Genomic DNA, 7,881 nt, shown 5'->3' with positions numbered 1-7,881 from the left:
CAGGCGTGGGCTATGTCCTCGGCTCTCCTGAGCATTTGCGGTGCTGCTGATGACCGCGGAAAGATACGCCTGATAGATTTGCCGAGCTATTTCGGGCTTCAAGTTGGGCGAAGGACGCATATGCTTTTGATTCTTCAGGATGGGCGCTGGATGTCCATGTACATAATGCCACTACAGTACATATAATTTACCCTCCGCGAGTACGCGTCTCTGTACACGCTAGCTTGTATAGCCCTACGCAAGCTGCGTGATGATTTTTGATCACGCTGGCGGAGCGTAAAATTTCGTGATTTTGGGTGAATCACGATTACTGCGTGAACGTCACTCTGTGCAGCGTGAAGTTCACCCGGTCAATGCGTGAACGTCTTGCTGCAGAATCACGCGGATCACGAAATTGATCACTCTTTTCACGCTCATCACCCAAAACATCTACTTCGTCACTCTGCATGACAACATGGTGTTGAGGACTAGCTAGGGTAGTAATTCCAACTTGTGCATATAAACGCGTCCTCATGTCTTTTTTGGATCGCAACAAAATTATTAGTTCTGCCATAGCACTATCCTTTCATACGGACTAGGTGTTTACTCAACTGAAAGTGAGGCTAAAGCATTATCCCTAAAATCTTCTTTTTGGTGAGGAGAAACCGTTGCCCGATGCAGCTCTTCGTCCTTGTGCCACTTGTCCCAGCATTTGTAACATATCGGTTGCCTACATAACAGACACCATTGGATCTCCTTTGAACCACCCTTCTTCTTAAATGTCACACCTTGTAAAACAAAAGTATAGTTAAAAGAGCACAAGGAGCAGTACGCAGCTTTTCCTTCTGCCTTTGTGTGCAGTTCGGGACTGCAAAGTCTCCTTTCTTTGTCAGCTGGCCTATTATACTTAGATGCCGCATTTTAACGTAAAACTGCCTTATAACTGGCACATGACATTCACTGACATCCCGATATGGCTGGTCGTTAGACCCCGTAACAGACTGTGAGTTTTCAACCCATTCACGAGCTAGATGTCTAGCAAAATCTGAGAACGACGCGCATCTGGACACGTCATGTCTTCATGCAGTGTATTTATTGCCGTTTCGACTGTTCTGATCCCCCTTATTAGGTAGTAAGCCTTTCTGCTTTGCGACAACAAGACGATGCACTATAGCCGCATTATGGAGTTGTGCACAGACAAGCCTTCCAGTGACACTTGCAATGGGGGTTTCAGACGAGTTAGTATAGCATATGTGTTTCAATGCTCTCGAAAATTCATCTACACCTCCTTTCGTTAGGTTCCAAAATACCAACGAAGAAGGTCTGATCATACGAGCTGGGGGAAGGGGGCCATTTTTTCTGCAAGCGTCTTGTATGCTTTGCTCAGGTTATAGAATGAGGCGTATGAGAACAGATCCGTTGCATGGCTCTTGACCAAAAGTTCATCTAGGTGCAGGGGTATACTTTCTGCATCATTACCAATCCATTCAAAAAAATATATACGAACGGTTGAAATGCAGTACAAATAGTCGGCAATAAACGAGTTGTTAATCTGCAACAGTGTCCCATAAATAATAGAACCCACGCCCATATTGCTTCCTTTTCCCACAATAAAAAGTACAGTTCCCTTACCAAGCACTGCACTATGATGAAGGCACTGCAGCCGGTAGCTTGAAGTCCGCACCAAGTCATGAAAAAATTTCATAGATTTCGGGTTACTACCAATGTTTGGGAGCACAGTCAAAGAATTGTACTTGCTCTTAAGTTCTATTGCTTTCTCGATCGTATTAACGGCAGTCATCGTCTTTATCTCCACCGCTGCGACACAAACGTCCCCCTTATTATCTGAAATTGCCACAACACCGTCAGGGCTCCCAGCAACTAACTTCACCCTCTTGGAGCCAATTAGACCAACAGTTTGCAAGTATTCAATCTTGTAATCGTACGCAAATGCACTTGGAATGTTTGGCTCGCCCGCAATACATACTCGTGTCACATCCTGTACTTTGTTTTTGTCAAAGAACATCTTTAGGGACTTGAGAACCTGGTGTTCATTAAATGATCCCTCCTTCAAGCCCGCAGTGCTCATAAGTTGCTTCATGAACCATGTGTTTAACGAAGTTTCAAGGAGAGAGTTACAAAGCCTTTTCATTTTCTGTTCGGACTGTGTTTCACTGCTTGCCTCTTGGATATTTAAAGTTTCTGTTCTATCTGCCATATTCCTCTGCAACTGAATAATCTTATCAATTAGCTGTTGCTTTCTATTTGAGACAGGTTGCCGGTGTCCTACATTTTCCAGTACAGTAAGCAGTTCTTCCTTTCGAAGCGCTGACAAGGACGCAGAAGTGCAGGTCATGACTCGATCCACCGAAGCTTGCTGGGCAGTGGCGCTTGGTTGTGCTCTTTTTTGCATTCGCAATCCATCCATAACGGCATCCCACTTCTCTTTTATCAGTAATTCAGTTTCTGAATTGTCTTGCGGTAATGCAGTTGCACCAACCATCACGACCATTCCACCAATAACAGAGGAAAGAGTGGCGATATTTTTCTCGAAGTCAGACGCAATACACGATATGAACGTGTGGGTTGTTCTTGACGTGAACTGAAAAGCTCTTGCAAGAAACCAGTCTGGGTCTTCTGCCTGTAGTAATGTGAAGTGATTAACTTCCTGAAGTGCCAGGGACACTTTCAGAAAAGGAAGAAACCTGTCTCCAGAAGACGAGCGCGTTGGAATCAGGATCCTTCCCGCGATGTTCTCAGTACCTGCCGCGCTGTATACCTCGTGAAGGTTGCAAATATTTTGGGGGGTGTTAAAGTTTTGGTACCCAGCTTTAGGAATGAGGGTGAACAAATGAGCACCAAACAAGCGGGAGTTGTTATGGTAAACTGCACCAATTCTTCCACTGCAGCTCTCACGGTATACAACTGCTTGCACGGGTTTTCCCTGACTTGATGAGGGCTTCCTAGTGGCCGAGTATATAGCCCGGCATCCACGTTCGCTTACTACCATTCCTTTGTGCGTCTTTCTTACTGGTCCGTCCCCGAAGACGAATGGATAGTCAAGAGATCGTTTGTGTGTGCCAATACCAGTGGCACCAAGCCGTTCGTTGATAAAAGAGATTGTCTCTCGCGAGTTATAGCCGCGATCTGAAGCAAATATGGCGTCACACATAGGGGATATAGATCCAGGCGTAGCAGCACCTCGAATAAGTTGGACGAGGAGCTGCCAAAGGTGGATGATTTTTTCACCGGGTCTCGAGTAATGACCTGCAATAAATGTTGACGTTAGAGCCGAACAAACGGCATTGTTGACTGGACCAAGAGCTTTCTGGGGATTGTTGATTTGCGAAAGATTTGTTAGCTCTGCTACTGCTTTCGAACGGAGTCCCTGGTGATCATCGTCCAGACTAAATATTGTCTTTCCCGGAATATAGACAAGACGCCTACTTGTGGGAGAACGGGTACCGACCGGTGTCGGTAAACGTAACAGCCCGGAGGCAGATCCCGTAGGGGTGATTAGACGATACTGGAAAGGCAGGGGATAACTCAGCTTGTACACGGGGTGCACGCACCGCCACGGGTGACAGGTGGCGGCGGAATGGCCACGTGTACCGCCGTACGTATAACGTCCCGATAGGGTACAGTAGACTAGAAGGTCGTACTGCAGGGGCGTAGAAATTAGTGTAATAGGAGTGTCAGCCGGGGGAGTCCTAGCTAGCACACGTGGTGCGCGCTCTGCCTGCGAGTACAGGTGGCAGGAGTACAGCCACGGGTGCCGCTGTACAGATTACTCCCCCGTGGAGTACAGTAGAGGTACTCCACTGTAGTGATCCAAAGTAGAAGTGGATCACTACTGTACTGCCCGGCCGCCGGAGGTCGACGTACTTAGAAGCCGAGGCAGTACGCCCCCAGAGTAAAGGGGGGCAGCGACCCCCTTTGGCGAGAACTGAGGAAAAAGAGGCAGTTCGTCCCGTGCGGGTTATTCTTGAGGGCCGCAAGCACACGCTCCCCAGTTTGGTCGTTTCACCGCCTGGTGGAAGCGTATGCCCATTGAGCCCTATCTCCTCCGGGGTCGCAATTCCACTCGCCCGTTTACCGGAGTCATAACCGCCGCCCTCGCAGAGAGGTTGGTGGTCTTGTATTTTTACCGCTGCCGTGGACACCCCCTCCGTGACGGGTAAAAACTGAACTGGAAGGATCCATATTATTACACTACTGACTGCTGCAATTCTTGTTCTAGTTCAGTTATTAAAGAGCTTCCAAGAAGAGGCTTATTTGACTAACCCTCGCCGTATGTCTGCACGCGCTGCCGCTTCCTGGATGTGCAACTTAGTGCAGACCATATTTGCATATACCGGTCACCAGTTATTCTCGTCTGGTAGAAGAACTCTCTGATCGCAGGAGCAGTGATGACCCCAACACTGCTACCATACGAAGCGGCCAATACATGAGGTATAATGGCACACTTTAACTCAGCTAGAGTTGCTGATTTTTCTTAGTCGTTCTGAGCACTCTGTTCACGTGTGCAATTAGTTTATGAAGTACGTTCTCCGGTAAAAACATTTCAAAAAGTTGAAGTCGTGTTATTGAAGTCAACGACGTTGTCCCTCTAATAACGGATATCACACGCACTTCGTTAAGAACATTGTCCAGAACCATATTGCTTTCAGATACAAACCGCTCGGCAAAAGATTTGTTCATACAATCCACACCTAATTCAACCTTTTAAAGTGCTGAGCTATAATTCCACGAAGACAGGTCTCTATTTCTTTGCGCTGCGGTCCTTTCCAGCGAGCTTTCGTTTTGAATATCCTCAACAGCCTCAGACTGCATCAAATGCATCTTGGAGGAACCATAGAACTGCACGGCATTCTCACAAAATATAGATGACCAATGATCCTCAGTAGCAACTGTTCGTTCATCAAGTTCGTTTGGAACTGTGCACGTCGAAAGCGAGGAGTGGATAGGAGTTCCTAGGTCTTGAAACAAGTGCACTACTTCTGCGTTTGTAACTGTATCTGAAGCAGCTACTGAGGAAGCCGATTCTTCTGACGAACCGCAAAAGGCCTCCCCGACACCCTTATTTCCATTTTGTTCCATTATCAGTGTGAAGGACCAGTCTGGATCCCGGGCATTGCTGTCATCACTTGATCTGTCGCGCTGTACATCCGATGGAGTGTCAAATTGCAACTGACGACATATTGTTTCACCATCGGACGTGTTAACATCCCTGATAATATTTTGGTGTGACACCGTTCTTGGTACTCGTTCAGCAGATAAACTGACTCGGCCATCAGGTCCATGTGCAAACGTTGAACTCTCCCGTGCTTCGCAGTGGTCAGATGGCGATGATCTCTGAGATCGGATTAGGATGGCTGAAACGCAGAAATCTTGCCCATAGTGTTTATCGAAGTCGAGAGGAGCACTGCGTATGCAACACAACTGTCAGTTTTGTTCACACGGCCCGATCTGCAATTTGCTAGCCTTGGTACAGTTGACTCGAGTTGAGCGACGAAGTAGATGTTTTGGGTGATGAGCGTGAAAAGAGTGATCAATTTCGTGATCAGCGTGATTCTGCAGCAGGACGTTCACGCATTGACCGGGTGAACTTCACGCTGCACAGAGTGACGTTCACGCAGTAATCGTGATTCACCCAAAATCACGAAATTTCACGCTCCGCCAGCGTGATCAAAAATCATCACGCAGCTTGCATGGGGATAGGGGTGAAACTCCCCGGAGAATAGCGAGTAGCTGTAATTACGATCAGTCAACCGAGCGTACCTCATCTCGCAGCCTCGCTACTCCGTAGTACTTAATACGCCATCGTGAGCCTCCTGCCGGCCCCCCTCTCCTGGCTATGTCTAGTTCTCTTGCCCGCCCAGCCCCAGCTGCGCTGCCCTCTCGCTACCTTTGAAGGTAGATTCCTTTCTCATCATGTCTTTTTCTTTTTATGTTCTCTATGTTTTCTTTATGTTTTCCAGTATGGTTTAATGGTTTGCGTAGCCTTTGTGTGTCCTCTCTTAGCCGATGTCCCGTGACCGACTAGAACCAATAAACTACAAATATGTTCAGTCACCAACGTTGTCCGCAAAGCCACGAAAACGCGTGTTTTGGCGGCGAGTTTGCTCGGATTTTCTAAACGCAAAACTTTCAAACAACGCGTTTGGCAAAACTCACAGCATACCGAAAACTCGGGGCATGTGAGTTTTCCACGAGTTTCACATCCGCCTGATCACATCAGTGCCGGATCGACCCGTCGTAAAAAAAAACGAAGTGGGTCTTCCGTTCTTTTCATCAGCACAAACGAGTCCTAGACTGCACGGGTCGTAGCGATATGCGTCATGGACGCCCCCATCGCTTCATCTGCGCAGAGTCCATCAATGGATCAAAGCGCGACAGGATCTGCCACAGATGTCGCCGAAGCAACCGCGAAAGATAGACAAGTAGAAGGTTCTAAAAAGCGGTCCTCTCCAAACGGCCCCCCTCAGCCTGTCAGGAAGACGAAACACATCGCCCTTTCGACTGAGAACGTTTCTATCCTTGTGGCGAGCTACAATATTCGCTTCAGCGAGTATTCGCGTAGGTGCACGTGATTCCGTCGGGCGGCACAAGGATGTACCAGACTTGCGTTTGTTGCGGGCAGGTACCTACCTTGCTGGAGGTCAGTCCGCAAAACTGGTGGTGGAATTTTCAACCTCGGGTTTACTTTACGTCCAGCGAGTTGTGGGCAAATGGAAAAAAACAACGCGTTATTTTACGGACAAGCTTACCGAATGACCGAAATCGGAACTCGATTTCACCTTTGGAACCTGGCGACGCGCAAGTTGGTCCCGTGCAGCCATGCCGGCAAAGCCTTGTCATACACGTGTCAGTATTTATGACAAGCGGAAAGCACCGCCCTTTAAGGAGTTGAGATTGAACCAGATCAGCCTCATAACGCAAACTGATCGTAACGAAGGACGACTGTGCTGCTACAGTAGTCTGTCACGATTACAATGGGCCGAGATAGGGGAATACGTTCTCGAGAGTACATCTCGAACGTGAGAAAGTAGTGCTTGCGCCTGCCCTCCGCTTCCCGCACGCTCGGGCTGCGACAAATATGATGAGTTGCTTGCAGCCGCGCAAATGAGTACACAGAGAAGCTTGCTAGGCCGAACTGGTGCAACCAAGATGCACAGCGAACACTTTGAGTGGCGACCATTAAAGGGATCACGCAAGTTGCGTGACTTGACATGGCAACGATTTTTCGTGAAAAGTTGAACACCTGACACCCCTCAGGACGGATTTTGTATGGAAAGCGATCTCATTTTTCAGTACAGTACAGTAGTCTCTCTTTAAAAGAATGACCCGCAAAAGAATATTCTTTTTGGTAGAATACATACACTGTTTCCCGTCCTGGGAATGGCCAAAACATCCCTATTTTCATGACATTTATTCATATACTGTACGACATAAGGATATACTGTAGTATTTCGAATGTCTCTTTATCCCATGGAGTACAGTATGTAGAAGGGAACGTATTTTGGTCCTCTAAAACGGCCAAACAGAAGTCCGAGATCTGCTTGGTATAATGGTCAGACGGATGTTCCGAATTTGGCTGTACTAAATTACGCTACCTTCGGTGCATCAAAAGAGATCTCTTGAGAGATCGCTGAGATCAGCTGGCAAAGTGCAAACGCAGAAGCAGACGAGAATTGATTCCTTCTTCCACTGGTGAACTGCCTGTAATCCTTGAAGGAGATGTGAATGCTCCTGGATTGCAGGGCAGTCCTGATGACCTTTGTGACACGTGCCGGTGAGAAACGTTGGCCGTTGTTGGCGAATAAGAATGTCTGGCTTCGTCACCATGGAGAGCTCTGACCATTTCGCATTCCAAGGGGCGAATGACCGACAAGTATGAGA

The sequence above is a fragment of the Chondrus crispus genome, genomic scaffold (genome assembly GCF_000350225.1).
Source record: "Chondrus crispus Stackhouse genomic scaffold, scaffold_210, whole genome shotgun sequence".
NCBI lineage: Eukaryota > Rhodophyta > Florideophyceae > Gigartinales > Gigartinaceae > Chondrus > Chondrus crispus.
The sequence above is the reverse complement of the archived record's forward strand: the minus strand, read 5'-3'. Positions refer to the sequence as shown.